Below are 19,141 nucleotides of genomic sequence, written 5' to 3' on the forward strand. Positions count from 1 at the left end.
CAAAAGAGGAAGAAAGAAAGAAAGAAAGAAAGAAAGAAAGAAAGAAAGAAAGAAAGAAAGAAAGAAAGAGAAAGAAAGAAAGAAAGGAAGGAAGGAAGAAAGAAAAAAAGAAAAGAAAGAAAAAGAAAGAGAGGAAGAAAGAAAGATAAATAGGTAAAATGGGTGCAAGCAATAGTGAACAGTCCACAAGAACAAGGAAGGGTTAAAGAGTTACTGCTTATGTTGTATACCTTTATCCCTAACCTATTCATTGTGTTATGGTTTAAAGCAGTTGCCATTCAGCAAACAGCAGATTTTTTCTTAAAAAATTATTTCATGGTGTGCCTGTGTGGCTCAGTTGGTTAAGTGTCCAACTTTTTGATTTCAGCTCACCAGATCGAGCCCTATGTTGGGCTCTGAACCAACAGTGTGGAGCCTGCTTGGGATTCTCTCTCTCTCTCTCTCTCTCTCTCTCTCTCTCTTTCTTTCTTTTTTTTTTTTTAACGTTTATTTATTTTTGAGACAGAGAGAGACAGAGCATGAACAAGGGAGGAGCAGAGAGAGAGGGAGACACAGAATCTGAAACAGGCTCCAGGCTCTGAGCTGTCAGCACAGAGCCCGACACGGGGCTTGAACTCACGGACCGCAAGATCATGACCTGAGCCGAAGTCGGCCGCTTAACTGACTGAGCCACCCAGGCGCCCCTCTCTCTCTCTTTCTGCCCTTCCCTCTCTCTCTCTCAAAAGAAATAAACTTAAAAAATAAAATAAAATGAATTATTTCATATAGTATGCTGCTGAAGTGGCTTGCCTTTTAAATTATTCTAGTATTTACTGAGATGTGGATTCATTTGACGGTCTGTACTATTGCTTCAGCAATAAAATGAGAAATAATTAGGTAAATTAGTATATAGGCCAATGTAAATATATTCGTAATATTGAAATATATATATAAAAGTATATGTGTGCATATATATGTATATATACGTGTATATGTACATAATATTTTATTTCTTTGTTACATAATGAGATGTGACACTTCGGTTTGCTTTAGTAAGTATTCAGCTAAAAAAACCTTACTTTAAGAGCTTCTCAGTTACAACCTCATTAGCAGAAAGTTATATAGCTACCATGTTTACAGACTTAGGCTGTTTTTAGTATCTTCCAAATGTGAGTAGTTCATTGAGCTTAAATGCTATTCTCTCCCATTTTATAGGTGCAAGGTCACAGTTATAGCATAGGATATTGCCTATAGCTGAGTTTCTTGTAAAATAGCAAGACTGCAATACTTATGCAAATTGACACATTTTCAATTTAGCATTTTAATTTTGAAGGTCACACTCATAAAGACCACGGAGATTTTTTACCATAAGGCTTCTGAATTTTTTAGAGCATAATTGAATTGTATGAACGGGAAAGTGGGGAGACAGGGGGAGATTGAAATACCAACTATGTCATCTAACTCATCATATTACTTACACAAAATTTTTTCATCATGCTAATAAAACTTTTTACAAGTATGCTTCTTTCTTGAATTGGCTGTAGCATTCTCTGTAAGGCACACTTGATTGAAAGTTGTTGAGTAACCTAAATGTGTCTTTATTTTTCTCTAGGATAGCCTGTTTCTCCTGACTGTTGTCAGGATCAAATGTTGCTTATTAGAGTTGCAGGGTCAGCAGAGCAGTTACGGTGTGAACCTTAGGAATAGATAAGACATGGAGGAATGATGGACAGATAGTTATTGAAACATATGTAAAGACCTCACCTATTTAAAATAGCCATCTTATGTTGTTAAACCTCAGTTAATCACTTAATACAAAAAGAGAATGAAAACCAACTGTAAAAATTTTAGCTATTTCTAATATGACATCTAGCATTTATTTTAATGAATCCTTACTTTAGGAATGCGTTCAGTCTCCTTACTTCTGTAGCCATAGTCAACATTGCTAGTTCTTTGCTGTTTGAAAGAAGCAGTTTGCTGTTTCTGGAAGAATCTGAAACAAAGCTTTCAGTTACGTTGTTCATCATTCTGAATGAAGTATATCTCTTTTTCTTTGAGCCTTCAGAAATAATCTATATTTTCCTTTTCTCATTACTTCTTGAAAATGAAAAATTCTTAAAACTGCCCTGGAATCCTGCTTGAGCTTATTTTATTTTCTTCAGAACTTCACCCTGAAGCACAAGTAGGGATTTACTAATTTGGATTTTAAAGTCCCAAGCTTAGTTTGATGCAGTTAGTACATTCAAAATTTACCAGTTAGCAATTATTTTAAAAGTGTTCCTTTACTTTTTTCATGTCAAGTATTTTATCATAAACGTCTAAGGAACTGCTGCAGCTGGATACTTCTTTCCCTGCTGGAAAATTCTTGAGTGTCCATGTTTATTGTTCAGCAAGTTTTTATTTTGATGGATCTTAGGTTTTTATTTCATTTATTTCTGTTTTTGTTGAAACTCAACCATACAGATGCTTTCTACTGATTTTTGTTCTTTAAGATGTTTTATGGGAGAGGAGGGAGAGTCAAGTGCGTAAGTTGTGCTTAAGTATTGTGATGGAATGAATTGTCTCTAACCCAAATTCATTATTGAAGCCCTGACCTCTACCCCGCCCCCCCCCCCCCCCCAGTGTGCTGGTATTTGGAGATGGGGCCTCCAGGAGGCAATTAGGGTTGGGTTAAGTCATGAGAATGGATCTCTGGTCCAATGATGTTGGCATACAGAGGAAAGACCATTGAGGGCGCCATAGAGAAGGTGTTTTCTGCAAGCCAGGAAGAGAGCTCTCACTAGAAACTGAATTTTCTAGCACCTTGATCATGGACTTCCAGCCTCTAAAACCATGAGATAAGTAAATTCTGTTGTTTGAGTCACCCATTCTGTAGTATTTTGCTGTGGCAGCCTGAGCAGTCTAATGAAAGCATACAATATGAATATAACTGCAAAAATTTAGTGTCTAAGTCTTAACTTATTTTGCCCTCAGCTGATGAAGTTCCATATCATATGAAACACACAACAGATAATTGTAAATAATAGACAATAACTCAGCGCTATTTATGTGTGTAGATGATGGAAACCAGCCCATACTACTTCCACAACTGGAGCATATCGATAAATTGCCCTTGAAATTAACGTGATCACAATTAAGTCCAGTTTAACTGTGTACTAAAGTGACTAGGTTCTAGAAAGGCACCCAAACTTTGAGCTCTGCACACACTGGATGAATATGTGGTTAACAAGACCTTGTGCTGGCTCCTTTTTATGAGTAGAGATATAATGAGTTAATGGTTTTGTGTGATTGTAATAATAAAAGAGGAGGAAGTATTGGAATCAGATAAAATCAATTTTAAGTAAAAGCAAGGTCGTCCATATATGTGTTTTTCTCTTCAGGAACTAGTATAGAAAGTTTATGTTATATTTCTAAAACTTTCCTTGTGGATGTTTTAAAATTAAGTATTGATTTGGTTTCTAGTTACACGCCTGGGACCTACAATTCCACTCTTGTCTCTTTATTCCTTAGAAACTGAGAATCAATCAGGCAGAACATTTAACTGTATTTTAAAGAGTTATTTTAGCCTGTAGAATCAAATTAAATCATTTTATTTTGGGAATCATAGTATTTAAATATCATGTTGGCAATTCCAAGATCATTATTTATATATTTACTTTTTATTTATATTTAGATGGTCAAATAGTATTATATAAGAACACTTGCCACTTACGATCCAATTCCAGAGTATTATGCTTATAGAAAGATGTTCAAATTTCTTATTTACTTAAAGTTATAGCAACCGCAGGTATTTTATGAACTATTGACAGAATACGAAAATGAATTTGTGTGTATCATATAAAAAATAACATCAAAGGGGTGTCTGGCTGGCTTAGTCAATAAAGCATATGACTCTTAATCTCTGGGTTAGGAGTCTGAGCCCCATATTGCGTGCAGAGATTACCTAAAAACAATAATTCTTAAAAAAAAAAAATCTAAGTTTTATTTTATCATCTGTAAACCAGCTTAGATACCAACCATAGCAGCAAGCATTAAGTTGGTGAGAAAATAAAAGTTATAATGTGTATGAAGAAGGGCCAAGTAACTCTGCAAAACAAATAAAATATTGGCTCCATGAGGAGAAAAGTTTTTAGGAAGTTTACTAAACAGGCCCGGTGTGAATGGTAAGTCATTAAATGTGCCTCACTAAAGAAGAAAATTCATGAGTGTAAATAATTTAATTTGTTTTATAATATTTTCATATCATCCAGCTAGGAAACCAACAGGTCTAAGGCTACCATCTGTTTACATATATGTTAATTTATTTTCTTGAAACATTTTCCATTTAAGAAGAAAAAAAATCACAATCTCCAAAACTTACAATTCCTAAGTGGTGAACAAGACATAGATTTTTTAGTGTCTCCCCCATATTTAAGAAATAAAATATACTTACATATATAATCAATGCATTTAAGGTTAGGGAAGCAACTATTATGTGAAATAAAATCATCTTTGCTCTTATGCAGAATTTTAAAATCTGTCAGAGTGAGAAATAACAAGGAATAGAAAAATACTATGAATGTTCACTGTTCAAAATAGTCCTAAATTCCTGAAAAATACCCTATGAAACTTTAAAACATAAAATTGAAAATAAAATTAAAGACATTCTGTAATAATTGTGATTTTTCTAGTTCAGAATAAACTTTAATGAAAATAATATATTTTTTAAAAACAAAGATAACATTACTGAGATGAATAAGAACTTGAAACACTTGAAAATAATCATAAGATTAAATTATAAATCTTACATTACTAATTTGAAAATGAAATCCTTTAGTAACCTTAGTCAAAATCAGGAGATTTTCATTCTACTTAGTTTTATTTGTTTATTTTTTTGTTGTGTACTTCTAAGGGAAAAGGCTACTTCACCCACAGAAGCTTAATTTTAACACAAATGTGAAACTTGGAGAAAATTGTATAGCCCTAAAAGAAGGTTACATGTTAGGTTGGCAGAGGAGAAAGAAAAAAGTTATCCTGTGACTTGTAATGAGCCACAATCAGAATAAATCTTCTGATATAACTCTCTGTTTTACTTGCAATTTATCTGTTATTATTAGGTATCATTGTAGACTTCCCAAAAGCTACTAGAAAAACTTGCTGATCAAGCAGTGCTAAGACAAATAGATTTAATTTAGTAAAGGAGAATATTGCTTCCATAGGTTCTTAGTAGATACTCCAAAGAGGAAAATCAGAAAAGGTTATTTAAGGTTTTAGTGTCTGCACTGGGTGATTTGAAGATAGGTCTTGCAAAATATATAATTGGTTGGAATCGGGCAGAATTATGAGGTGAATAGCTTTAGATTGGTGTGCACAGAAAAGTCTGGAAGTAATTCTTATGAGCAATCTGTTTTATCTCTTAGAAATAAGTATTTATGGAGCTAGAATGTATGATTTTTAAACTGGCCCCAGTATATAGCAGAGGGAAAGAAAAGTAGGCCTGTCCTCTGTACTGTTGAACATAGGCCAGAAGAGTATGACCGTTTCTAACAGTGTTTCCCACAGGAGCAGTGGATTGTATCGTTTCAGTTCTCCGTCCTTCTTCTTGGCCACTCTTCAGCCTAAACTGAACAATAAACCATTATGGTCTAGAGATATGATCAATCCAGGTCTACATATCTGTTTGATGTGTCATGGTCATAGATAGATTTTTTGAAAGTAAGTATTCCACATTTTTGTTCTTCTTGTTAAAAGATTAACTCATCTACCATTTTACAAGACAGTTGCTGTGCAGCAGCATTTAAAGTCTGGAAGTCACATTTGACTCTACAACACAGACAAATACTAAGAGGAGTATAATCAGAGTTTGGAGGCTAGGACTAAGAATGGGTCAACTCATAAGGTCAATATTCAATGCAAAGAGGCTTGTTCAATTTCATGACCCTTTTAGTCAAGGCATTCTCTAATACTAGTGAAATAGTCTGAAACTCCTGTTATCTCTGAACCAAAGCATGTAAGATTCTCCCCACTTTCTAGACCTTTTGTAAAGCATGAAATGGGAAAACTTTGGGTGCAAAAGAAAATAGTACACAATTTCTCTTTGGTGGTTAAAGTTTTCGAACTCAATCAAGGCCTAGTTGATCTCTTTTTTTTCTATGAAGCCATTTAAGATATCTTTGAAAAGGAAATTGATGGGTTAAACTGAACCCTGGAAGCATCAGAGGTCTGTGCCATAGAGGAAAATAATGAGGCAGGGCAGAGAAAGTTTGGTGCTCTTCCCTTGGCAATCTATATTATTAAATAATCTGGATAGTTTGACCATTAGCATTTGTATGATACTTGTGTGGATATCAAACATACAGCTTTTTTTTTCATTTTTGCTCAGTTAGTCCTCACAGCAACCCTAAGAAAGAGAGGTAGTGTTATAACTCTCACCTTACTGAGACAAATGGGTTGGATAACTTCCAAATATCTGTTAGCTAGTGGGTGGTGAGGGTGATGATGGTGGATTTCAAACCCAGTCTAAGAGTTTTTAACTCTTAACCCTTATAAAATATGACCTCTCAGGTGATGGATGTGTTAATTAACTCAATTGTGGGAATCCTTATACAATGTATATCAAATCATCACATTGTACACTTTAAATTCATTAAAAATTTGTCAATTATACTTCAATAAAGCTGAAATTTAAAACAAAGTACCACCTTTCAAAAGTCAGTAAAACTTTCAGAGAAAATAAAAATTAAAACTAAACAACCCTGGCAAGACTTTATAGAATTTTATTTTACCTAAAAATTTAAAATAAGTCTCAAATATTTGACCTAGTACAGTAGTTCCCCTTTATTAGTGGTTTTGCTTTCCAAAGGTTTTAGTTCCTGCCGTCAACCAGAAGTAGATGACCCTCCTGACGTTAGTGTCAGGTCAATAGTAGCCTAACGCTACTGCATCATCACCGTGCCTGGCAGCACCGTGCACCACATTTCATCTCCTCATGGAGGCATTTTATCATTTCACATCATCACAAGAAGAAAGGTGAGTACAGGACAGTGAGATATTTTGAGAGAGAGAACACCTTCACATAACTTTTATTACAGTAAATTGTTATAATTGTCAGTCTCTTCCTGTGGTAACTTATAAACTAAACTTTATCATAGGTTTGTATGTATAGAAAAAATCATAGTATACGTAGGTTTCGGTACTATCTGCAGATTGAAGCATCCCCTTGGGGTCTTGGAATGTATCCCCCACAGATATGTGTGACTACAGTATTACGGAGTTTTTGAAGATACACCTTTTACATATGAATGTACTTGCTTAAGTGAATTAGACCATAAAAATGTCAGAAAATGTAATTAATAGGATATTTATGAGTCTTTGATCTTTATTACAAACTATTTTAATATTGAATATTATATTAGGTTATATTTGTTTTGACTCCTTTTAATGTGAAAATAAGACAAAGTTGGGCAAAATTTGACAGCTAACTTTTAAATGAGTCAAACCAAATTTCACTGACTTGTCTAATTAATTCAACCAATTATTCACATAGCTAGATTCCATAATAAGGTTTTTTATAGAGTGAAATAATTTGAAATAATCCTTTGCTTTATTATCTTATCTTCTCAATTTCTGTTTACTTAAGGTCTGGGGTCTCCATAAACCAAGGACTGGAATAAATGAAGCCCATGCTTTTTTGAGAACATTTAAAATGAAATGAAGTTCAGGTTCACCTTGAAACATCAAACATCATTTCTAATTATTTGGTGTTTTTTCAAGCTTAATTGGAAAATTGATCATATAAGACTAGTATTTGAAGTGTAAAGAAATGTGATCCACAGAGAGAAGAAAGTACTACAAACTGGGTTTAGCCTTGTGAAAGTCTTAGCAAGATGCTTAGTCATACTTTAAGAAACACATACTTTAGATCACAGCTTAGAGAAAATGAAATTTCTAATCCATTACTTTGGTTATTAAAAGTAAATGTGGGAGCAGAGGAAGCAGACAATAAACGGTGGAAGGGAGAATTAGAAAGAAAATAGCCATTGTAATAGCTAGCTTGGAAAGATGAGCAGTTCTGTGTCCCTTACAAATAAACCCTAATGGGCATTCAACTGAGATTGGCTTGGGTTAAGACTTGCTATCAAAATGGCAGCAGTTTTGGAGTCTGTGGATTCCAAAATTTTATGATATATTAAACACTTGTTCAGGAAAGGATTGAAATCACAATTACATACAGTAGCTAATGGTTTCTTTTAATATTTTAAAAACAAAACAAAAAAATAAACAAAAAGCATAGTATAAGACAGCAGGAGGGATATGCCTTGATTTTGAGAAATGTAGCCAGTATGATGAACTTGGCACTCACAAAAAAAAAAAAAAAAAAAAAATAGAACTCGATCTAAACAGGGATTTTCATTACAAAGGGTAAGTAGGCGATTGGAGATTCATTCCTTAAGATAAAGCATTCAAGGAAAACTTACCATAATCAATTAGCAGAAGTGTTCCTAAATCTTTGGTTGATTCCTACAGTAAAAGATTTACACTCTTATAAAAAATACCAAACAGGAAATTATTGATAAGGAAAATATGACTATGCTCTCTTAGTGGATAATAGGTTTTCTTTTAGATTTCCAAAGTAATGTTTGTGATTGAGTGCAAAATAAACATATGAATTATTATTGAATTATCTGAGGTAGTATTTTAATCCAAAGTAACAATTAATCTATGTGTGTATTCTAAAATGTGAATTTTAATGGAGATTTCTGTAGGTAATATAAAAAGAGAAGCTTGAATAATTAGATATTCTTGCATTTCATCTTCATATTAGATAATACAATTTCATTATTTTTAAGTTGTACTTTTTAGCTTTCATGCATTGCCATAGGTAGAATAGTTTCTTTTTTTTTTTTTTTTTTTTTTTTTTTTTTTTAATTTTTTTTTTCAACGTTTTTTATTTTTATTTTTGGGACAGAGACAGAGCATGAACGGGGGAGGGGCAGAGAGAGAGGGAGACACAGAATCGGAAACAGGCTCCAGGCTCCGAGCCATCAGCCCAGAGCCTGACGCGGGGCTCGAACTCACGGACCGGACCGCGAGATCGTGACCTGGCTGAAGTCGGACGCTTAACCGACTGCGCCACCCAGGCGCCCCAGAATAGTTTCTTTTGTATATTCTGGTGGTTGGGAAAATATTGGGATTTGCTGTATTGAAAGGAGAACTCACCAAATAAAGTTATATGATGTTAGTAAATGACCTTTTGGAAGTTGTGATGCACTAGTTGTGAATTATAATATTTTTAAGATGTATAAATCCAATATTTGCTAATTTCATCAGTTTACTTATATCACTTTTGTCCTACTCTGTATGATTACAAATGTTTGTATTCCCTATTATTGATATCTTTTCTAACATTAGCTTTCTTTAAACATTGGTACCTTTCAAAGTTATAGTTGATGAGATTAGTAATTTCTATGGAGACATTATTATGGAATAATTGGACTATATGGTTTATTTGGTTTATTACTTTTTAAATGTTTAAGCATGCTCACAAGAGAAATATAATAATTCTAAATCCTTTTTTAGAAGACGCCCATTATGGTTTTTAATAATGTAAAAATACTGAGAACATTAATACAGTGAATGAATTTGAATAATTATTGAGTCATTTCATGGAAACAGATCTGTAGTGAAAGTAGGGGAAAAACACCTGAGTGAGAGGTATAGATTCTGTATCAGGAAGGGTAGTACCTAGGGTTAATTTCTTAGTACAATAGCTTGAACTCCATAGTAAATATGTGTGTGTATTGTATGTATATGAAGGCTGCAGGAGAACCTTATTTGGTTTTGGTAGGGCAAGAGAGGGAAGAGAAGGAACAGATGCTAAAATAATGAGATAACTAAGTCCCTGGAGTGTGTTAGGCACTTAACTAAAACCACACACAAGTAAAGGCTCGTAAAGGTATTTTACAAGAAAGGTGAGGATGCAGCTAGGAGGAAGCATTGATTGAGTTTGTTTAGGCAGGAGTCTTGTTTCTTGTGCCAGAGTGCTGAGTTTCTGTGTCAGAGGAGCTCCAAGATTGAGTGCCGATACTAAATATACATATTTATGTTTTAATGGGTTATTAAAGATTAGTTTCAGAAGCAATTTTTTAAAATGAGGAAATGGGATTAGAAAATAGCTAGTGAATTTCAAAGTCTCAATGGCAAGCTATTTTTTTTTTTCTGGAGGAATTTCAGAAATAAAGTATTCTGTAGCTATAAATGTAGAGCTAGACAACTTAATTATCATTTAGAAAAGTCAGCCTTTGATTCGATTTGGCTTTTGCTCCAGGGTAATGGCCTTTCTTTCTTTCTTACTGTGGCAACAGCATCACACCAGCCCCTCCTTTCTTAAAATTCATATTACTGACAAACAAACAGCAAACCACCCAGACAGAATAATTGTGATGCCAGCCTAATAAATATTGTCTGGGGCTTTTAGTTGTTGTAGATGAGGGTCACAACATGCTTTCATAATGAAAATTGAGCTTCATAATTAATCAGTCCAGTTACTGCCAATTCACATGAAAACTTACAGCCTGTGTGAAGCATCTGTAGTCATTAAATGTTTCATTGAGATAGAAAGAGCAGGAACCTCATTTCTGACTCAGCTCAGGGCCTTTGCACAACTTATTCCTTCTGTCTGGCATACTCTTTCCTGCTCTTTCTCTAGCTAATGCCTGCTAATCCCTGAAATCTTAGACTTCTCCACAATCCCCCACCACATATAAATTAATGTCCTCTCACTTTCTCTTACAACATGATTCTGATACTTCCTTTCATAACCATGTTCATTCATACTTTGTAATCATGGATTTGTTTGTGAGCTTATTTTTTGGTTTCAGTCAGTTTCCTATTTTAAGCACCAGAAGAGTATCAAACTGACACTATTTTATGGAAGGCCAAATCTGATCTTTTATGTAAGTGAGAAGTGACACTATTAGTTATTATAGTAAGAAAAATGGAGGGAAGAAATAAAAAAAATATTATACTTGGATGCCTTATTGTTACTGACTTTTAAGCAACAAATTCTACAAAACTTACTCTATCATTCAATTCTTTAAAAAAAGATGAATCAATCACTTCTGTGATTTTCTTTCTGTTTTGAAGCTAGATGTTTATCTTCCTAGAAATGCTAGAATTGATGTGGTTGAACAACAGCATGCTAATTATCTAACCTTTTCTATTGCAAGGAGCTCATTAAGAAATCAGAACATTATGTTGAGGATATTTAGTGACAAGATTGATAAACTTGATCTAACCAAGCTGTGGTTTAGTAAAATACTGATTTATAAGTAATGGCCTAAATGAGCCTTGCTATTTTACAAACATTTTTCTAGGTAGAAAAGTATGTTGCCAACATAATGCAGTGTTAGAATATTCTCATATCTCATGAGGTTTTGATATGTAAATATAGTTTGCATTTGGAATAATAAACCCCTGACATCACAAATACATAATGGTTACAGAATAATCTTCCTTTTACACATTTGTAGACAACCTATGAGTGTTAATATGACTTGCAAATATTTTCTTCCCCAAATTTACAGAGCCAGAAGCCAAAGACAGAGTTCACTGAGGAGATACATAATGTGAAATTGGTACACTCATATCCCTAAAATGTTTTACTTTTTGCTTTAACATTTGAGTCTCTCATTTTAAGAAACTTTTGTAGTATGTACAAGGCTTTCAAAATATCCAAAGTAAAATTAAAGACTCACCAGTCATGATAAGAATTTGAGGAAATTGTACACTGTACTATAACAAAGATATAGTTCATCTCTAATGTGTTCATTATGGATTGGAGATGAGAAAAAGCGTAATTGCAATTCACTTGTCGATTATGCCCTCTGTATTCCATAAAACTTTACTAGATAAATTAAAATGTATGACAACATGGTTTTTAAAGCATGTTTCTTTCAGAAGAATAAAACACCTCGATATATAGTAAGTAGATAAATTTTTGGTTTAGCCACAAGTTTACCCCACAGTGTGTTTTTAACAAGCAGAAGTAGACATCGAGTCAGAAAGCCTTTTCACTGCTTGGTAGAGATTGGATATGGACCAAACTGATCCTTTGCCAAGGATCATAACATAGTTGGTTTCATGCCTCACTGTGTTGCTGGATGCCCGTCCACTGAGGAGGACATTTCAGACTAGTCTTCCCTTTCCCTGACTTTTTCCTGACACTTCCAGACATGCTTCCAATACCCTAATTGTACTGAACTGTTTGCATTACCCAGAACACAGAGCCCTCACCCCTCTGTCACTTACTTAAACTGATACAAAATTCACTTTTTTCTTCGTTGGTGTTATGGACTGAATGTTTGTGTCCTCCCAAATTCGTTTGTTGAAACCCTAATCCCCAGTCGGATTGTATTTGCATATGGCGTCTATAAGGAGGTAATTATGGTTAAATGAGGTTATAAAGGGTGGGGTTCTGATTGGATGGGATTATTTTTCTTATAAAAAGAGACAGAGTACAAAGCAACATGACAGCCACCTACATGTCAAGAGAAGAGACCTTAGAATGAAACCTTCCCAGCTAGTACCATGATCTTGGACTTCCCAGGCTCTGAAACCATGAGAAAATAAATCACTGTTCTCTTGATCACCTAGTCTAGGCTATTTTTTTTTTTTTTTATGGCAGCCCCAGCTGACTAATATAATCAGTCTGGTTATTCTGTAGAACTAACATAAACTTTTGTAAAGATTCTGGAGTCCTCCCTACCTTACCCCCAAGCAAAATCGGTTCCTCTCTGCTTTGTACTTTCATTGAGTCTTAGATGCAATTGTAATATGAAAATTCAGTGTCTATCATTACATTTGTTTATTAATTCCTGTCTTTCCAGTGGGCTTGTTCTGTTCTTGGAAATATCAAGCTCAGAGTCTTGCCCTAATGTAGGATGAAACGAAGGAAGGAAGGAGGAAAAAAAAAGGAGAGAAAAGAGAGAGAGGGAGGAAAGGACAGATAGAGGAAGAAAACAGGAAGGCAGAATCTACTAAACAGGAAACATAGAATATCATTAAATATTATACATATAATAACTATGACAATGGATATCTTAATATATATGAGAAAATACAATTTTAAACGTGTAAGTCTGACAATCTTTTACTGGGGCAGGTTGTAGCTTTGTGCTTATTCCTAGTGAAACTTCTCTAGATTTTTAGAAGGATGGAAATTACTGATGAAACTATCTTTTAAAATAAACACATTTATTTGTTTAATAAAACAAATTTTAAATGATTCTAACACATTTTAAATATTCAATAAATTTTAAATATTCTAGTGTATCAGAGGTAGGTAATGGCACATTTTTTTGAAAAAACTCCATAGTTGAAAATTATATCTTTATGACGCTGAAGCTATTGATTATCTCTAGGAGCATCCCTAAAATTGTTCAAGGGTTCTGTGTCATTTCATGGAATATCAACTTGATAGCATCTTGGAGATTAGCTGAGTCCCTTATTTTTCAGATGTGAAAACTAGGGCTATGGGGTTAGATGACTTACCCAAAGCCCCACAGCTCTCTGGTTTACCCAAGGACAAGCCAAGCAGGCAGCTGTTCTGACTCCCTGTGACTGGGCCTAATGCCCGCTGAGAATGTGCTCGTTTTAATTTTCATGAATCTAAAGTTGTCGTTAGGCAAGCTTAGCAAATGTGTTCAGTGAGCAAACTTGCTTCCTGTTAAAAAAAATTATCCAAATTATCAGGTAGATGATCCTGGAGTTATTTTAATTAAAGGCAATGGAGAAAAAAATTAGGCACTTAGATTCCTTGGACTCATAAAATTAAGGAGCCTCTTCTGTCAATATGTAGGTGAGAGGTAATTCCTGTAAATGTGAATGTAAATTAACTGTGTAAATTCCCATGCATATTAATTACAAAATAAACCCTCACTACATTATCCTTTATTTCCATTGCAGGAGCTCTTATTTTTTAGGATAAAAGAGAGAGGGAGAGAGAGAGAGAGAGAGAGAGAGAGAGAGAGAGAGAGAGGGAGAATTCTTCTATGAACTGAAGTTAGAATATTTTAGACCTCTTTTTTTTTTTTTTATCTTCTCTGGCTCCCGACACCAAATATATAATTACTCTTTGATGAACTTTTGCCTTAAGTTATTCCATTAATATAATGATTATATACCTAAAGGACTCCAAGTGACACCATCAACATCTTGGGGGAAGTGATTAATACTTTAGGGACTCCTCCTGCTCCTACATATATTTAAAGAAAGAAATATACAACTATCCTCTTCATATGAAAATTCTAGTTAGTTATTTGGAGCAGTCAGGAGTGATTTTACATTTTCATCCAACTTTTTAATAGAGGTTAAAATCCAATGGTAAGCTGTTGGTCATCTGGCGAATCCCTAACTTCTGGCATTAATTTCCAATTTGACCACTTACATGATTAAAAGGTTCATAAAATATAATAGTAATCATTTTTCTATTTAAGAAATTAGGAGAATGTCCAACCACAAATCCCCGAAGTTAGGTATAATTCAGAATTTCTATCTCAACCAAATATGAAATTAGTCATTAGACCAATTAGTTACATATATTTATTTAATAGTCTATAATTTAATTTTCTGTCTTCAGGACAGGAAACTATTTAAAGTGCCCCAAGTGGGCATTGGCTATAAGTAATGAAATAGGAATAAAGGGGAAAAAAAAGAGAGACTTAGCTAGAAGTTATTGATATTATAACTGATGAGGAGATATGTAAGCCCTAAGAATATGTCGTTTGAGCTAGGAGGCAAACAGCATTTCATAAAGAAGAAAACTTTTTTATTCTACTAATTTAAAAATTATTCACTTTTTTTTCTTGTAGAATTTGTGGCTTCAAATATAGCATTTATTATATGTTACTTTATATGAATTATCCTTTGAAATCATGCTTAAAAATTACTAATTAATTTTGTAATGATAAGTAAATTTTTGGTCTAATATTAAAAGCTAAAACTTAGGGGTGCCTGGGTGGCTCAGTTGGTTGAACATCTGACTTTAGCTCAGGTCATGATCTCACGGTTCATGAGTTCGAGCCCTTCTTCGGGCTCTGTGCTGACAGCTCGGAGGCAGGAGCCTGCTTCAGATTATGTGTCTCCCTCTCTCTGCCCCTCCCCTGCTCATGCTCTGTCTCTCTCTCTCTCTCAAAAATAAATAATAAACATTAAAAAAGATTTAAAAAATAAAAGCTAAAAATTAACGTGCTTATTATGGATAAGACACTATTTTAAGCATTTTGTATCTATTAACTCATTTAACCTGCCAACCATTAAAAGATAGAGATGTTCCTATCCCCAGTTTACATTTGGGCCCAGAAAGATTTAGTAAATTTCTCAAATTCAAATGATTATAAGTGGTAGCTGGTGGTTCCAGTCTGACTCCAGAGTCGGTCCTCTTCAACTCCATGCCCTTACTGCACATAGTAAGGTCCATGGAACAAAAGCAGGGGCATGTTTTAGGATCTTGTTATAAATGTAGATTTTAGACTTCACTCTAGGCCTAATGATTCAATATCTGTATTTTAAAAGATATCTTGGATGATTTATTATGTAAATACTGCCTGTTAGTAAAACACTTCTTTTAGAACTATGCTATATATTATTTTATATTCTTAACCGGTAACTATATGTTTCTGTTTTCTAAAGGAATTTGAAAACTTGTTGGGGTCAGCACCTTTAAAACCGTATGTAAATTCAAAGCCAAGACTTCAGACGTTAAACCAAGTATTACTATTTTTCTATTTAATATTTCATATGCTTTTTAATGGGAAGAATAATGGCTACATATTTGAACTGTTTAAGGGAGAACTGGATTCACCTGATTCACTTCTTGCTTGCTAGTTGACCACAAATTCCCTAAGGTTTATTTTCTAATCTTTAACATTTGAGGTGAATCAGGCCAAATATGTCTGAAATACAGTATCTAAGCACCTGCCTTCTTCATCATTCAAAATGCCAGCCCACTATGATAATCTAAGCCAGTAGTCCTGTAAATTTAGTATTCATTAGAATCCCTTGGAGATCATGTTTACCACCCCCCCACCCCCCAACACACACTGTTGCTTTAGTCCCCCAAAGTTTCTGGTTTTAGTAAGTCTGGGATGAGACCTGAGAATTTACATTTGTAACACATTCACAGGTGATGCTCTTAGTACTGGTCTAAGGACCACACTAGCAAGTCACTTTCCTGCTCTCTGATTTCATCTGCATTGATTACCAACAGTATTTCCCAAATTAATTTAATTAGCCATTAAGGAAGGCTCTAGGCTATACTAATCTCATTTTATACAGAACAGCCATGGGTCTAGAAACTAGTCAGTGAAATGATTTTTCCAGACTGAGAAGACTCATAACCCACCTGGTGAAAACTTCTTAGAAACTTGAACAAATCTATTTTGGACATAGATATTTACTGTTACTCTTCAGTCAGTCATCTTGTTTATTCTGCCGTAAAGGGCATCTCTTCCATATTAAGCAAAAATGTTCATATAGGATTGTACTTGTTTCTGCAAATATGGCTCTGATGGGTAAATGCCATTCTATTATTAAATGTTTTGAATATAACTCCTGCGTTGTGCATATGACTTTTGTTATGCTGAGGTTAAGACGAAATATTTTAGGTATTTTCAGAGTCATAGAATTTTGAAACCCTTCGAATTCATTCTGACCATTCATTTTAAAAATGAATAAGATCTAGGGAGTGTTACCAACAACCACACAGCTCATCATAGCACTAAAATATAATGAAATGATCGGAATCCAAATTTTGTAAACCCTAATTATGTGTTTTTAATCATACTGTAATTACTGTACTGAATAACAATTTGTATTACCATAAAATAGTTTTTAACTATCTTTAGTTTGAAAATTATTAAATGTACATAGAAATAAAAGTTACAATGTTATAGATTGAATGATTGATGAAAATTAGTAAAAACGAAAATATAATAAATAAAAATATGTTTATAGTAAATATAAAATCATATTCCACCAAAAATGGCTCCCATAATTTTAAGTAGGCCTGTCAACAAATTAAAGATTTAAGAAATTATCAAATTGACCTGACCAGTCCTAATTATAAAGAAAACCAAAAGTCTGATGTTACAGTACTACCTACTCAGTTGAAAAAAAATGCAGCACAAGTAGTGATAGTGATAAGTCTGACAGGTTACCTGAGTTCATGTGGTAAACAAAATATTTGTTTTCATGTTATGAATAAAGTCATGCACCCAGTATTTTAGACAAAAGGGTTATCTAGGAAAGAATGAGGATTTTCTTTTTCTCTCATTTTTAATTTTGTAAAGTTCCTTAAGGATTCCTAACTGAAATCTCTGGAAAACAAAAAGATGGCAAAACAACAAATATTGCAAATAATCAAACTCCATGCCATTTATATCCTTATGAATCTGGAAAAGGTTAGTGTAGTACAGTCTGTCTTGTGTTCATTTGAAGAGATCATTTCATCAGCCTCTGGAGAAAGCACATTAGTTGATGGTGTTGGCAATAATTACTCATGATTCAGTGATAGAACTTGTAACGGGTCATTCAAATATTTTTATTTCAATATCAAAATGACTGTAAATGTCATATGGATGAGAATTGTACACTGTTTTTGTAGGTAACCTCTTTTTTAATTAAAAACATTTTTTAACATTTATTTACCATTAACAGACAGACAGAGTGAGCTGGGGAAGGGTAGAGAGAGGGGGAGACACAGAATCTGAAGTAGGCTCCAGGCTCTGAGCTGTCAGCACAGAGCCCGACCCGGGGCTCAAACTCACAAACTGTGAGATCATGACCTGAGCCGAAGTCGGTCGCTTAACCAACTGAGCTACCCAGACACGCCTGTAGGTTATTTCTGAGAAAAGATTGCTGTAACTCTTCTAAGTGTTCAGTGTTGGAGATAAATGCCTTTGATCTGAATTCTTATTTGTAAGAATATAATTTGTTGGCAAATGTAAAATTTGAAGGATAAATATTAGTATTGGTAATGTCTTTTAGTTTATGATTGGATTATATATACATTGTTTAATAACATTACATGATAAGGAATGTGGAAAGAAAGCCAAAAGTGGAATAGCTTAGGGGAGTAATTGGTTAAGAGAACAAAGAAATGTGCAGTGTATACCTGGTCTGATAACAGCAACTCAGGATAATAAAAGAAAATTGTTTAGAAATTTTCAAAACTGAAACTACAAAGTAAGCAGTTTTTAATAATTGGTTATGATAAATATTTCTAGCACCTACCTAGACCAAAATTAATACATAGCAAATTGTTTTAAAGATTTTCAAGGCTGAAACTGCAAATAATGCAGACTTTTTCTGCAAAACCAAACCTTCTCTGTCACTGTTATAACAAATGCTTATCTATATATGTGTAAACCTATGTATATGTATATGTGCATATACTGATAATTGTGCATTGCATTTCTTTCATTTAATGAAATGCCTCATCTTTATTAAAGCAATGCTGTTAATACAAAATAATTTAATATAATCTTTTGTTCTTTTTATCCCTTGGGGCAATCTGAAAACTGCCTAAAACCAACTTTATGTATGAAAACCTGAGAATCTGTTCAGCTCACAAGTGTCTCAGTGTTCTATTTTGTCTGTGAATCTGACCATTCCATAAAAGGTGACCTACCTAAAGTATTTGTTTTGCTTTCACTGAATTTAATGCCCACTTTTATAGTTGTTCCCCTTCATTCCAAATGTGGCTGTATTTTCACTGAAGATCTTAGTGACATGTAAACTAACATATTGCAGCTTAACCACGATCAGATTTTTTTTTCTTTTTCTGTTCAAATAATCTGAGTATTTTTTCAATATATGCAATATTAATTGGTCATTTGTTTAGAAAGTGTTAAAACTTACTATTTCTTCAAAAGTATTATTAAGTCCAGATTAAACATTTTTTTGTAAATATCTTGTTCCTTTAATTAGCACATTATTATTAAGCAAATATGTCCCAGGCAGTAATATAGGCTCTGGGATATAGTTATGAATAAAGTAGACCCAAATCCCAGCCCTCATAGAATGTGCTTTCTAATATAAGTATCCAGACAGAAAAAAATAAATATAATTAAATCATAATATTTTGGCTAATGATAATGAAATTGAAAAATTTCTAAACAATGAC

General features: G+C 33.7%; 1 protein-coding gene across 1 annotated transcript in view; it reads left to right on the top strand.

Moving 5' to 3' along the window:
• The window catches only part of NEGR1 (neuronal growth regulator 1), an 847,444-nt gene that overhangs the window by 166,636 nt on the left and 661,667 nt on the right, over positions 1–19,141 (top strand). The gene's annotated exons all lie outside the window — the stretch shown is intronic.

This window comes from Neofelis nebulosa, chromosome 2 (genome assembly GCF_028018385.1).
Source record: "Neofelis nebulosa isolate mNeoNeb1 chromosome 2, mNeoNeb1.pri, whole genome shotgun sequence".
NCBI lineage: Eukaryota > Metazoa > Chordata > Mammalia > Carnivora > Felidae > Neofelis > Neofelis nebulosa.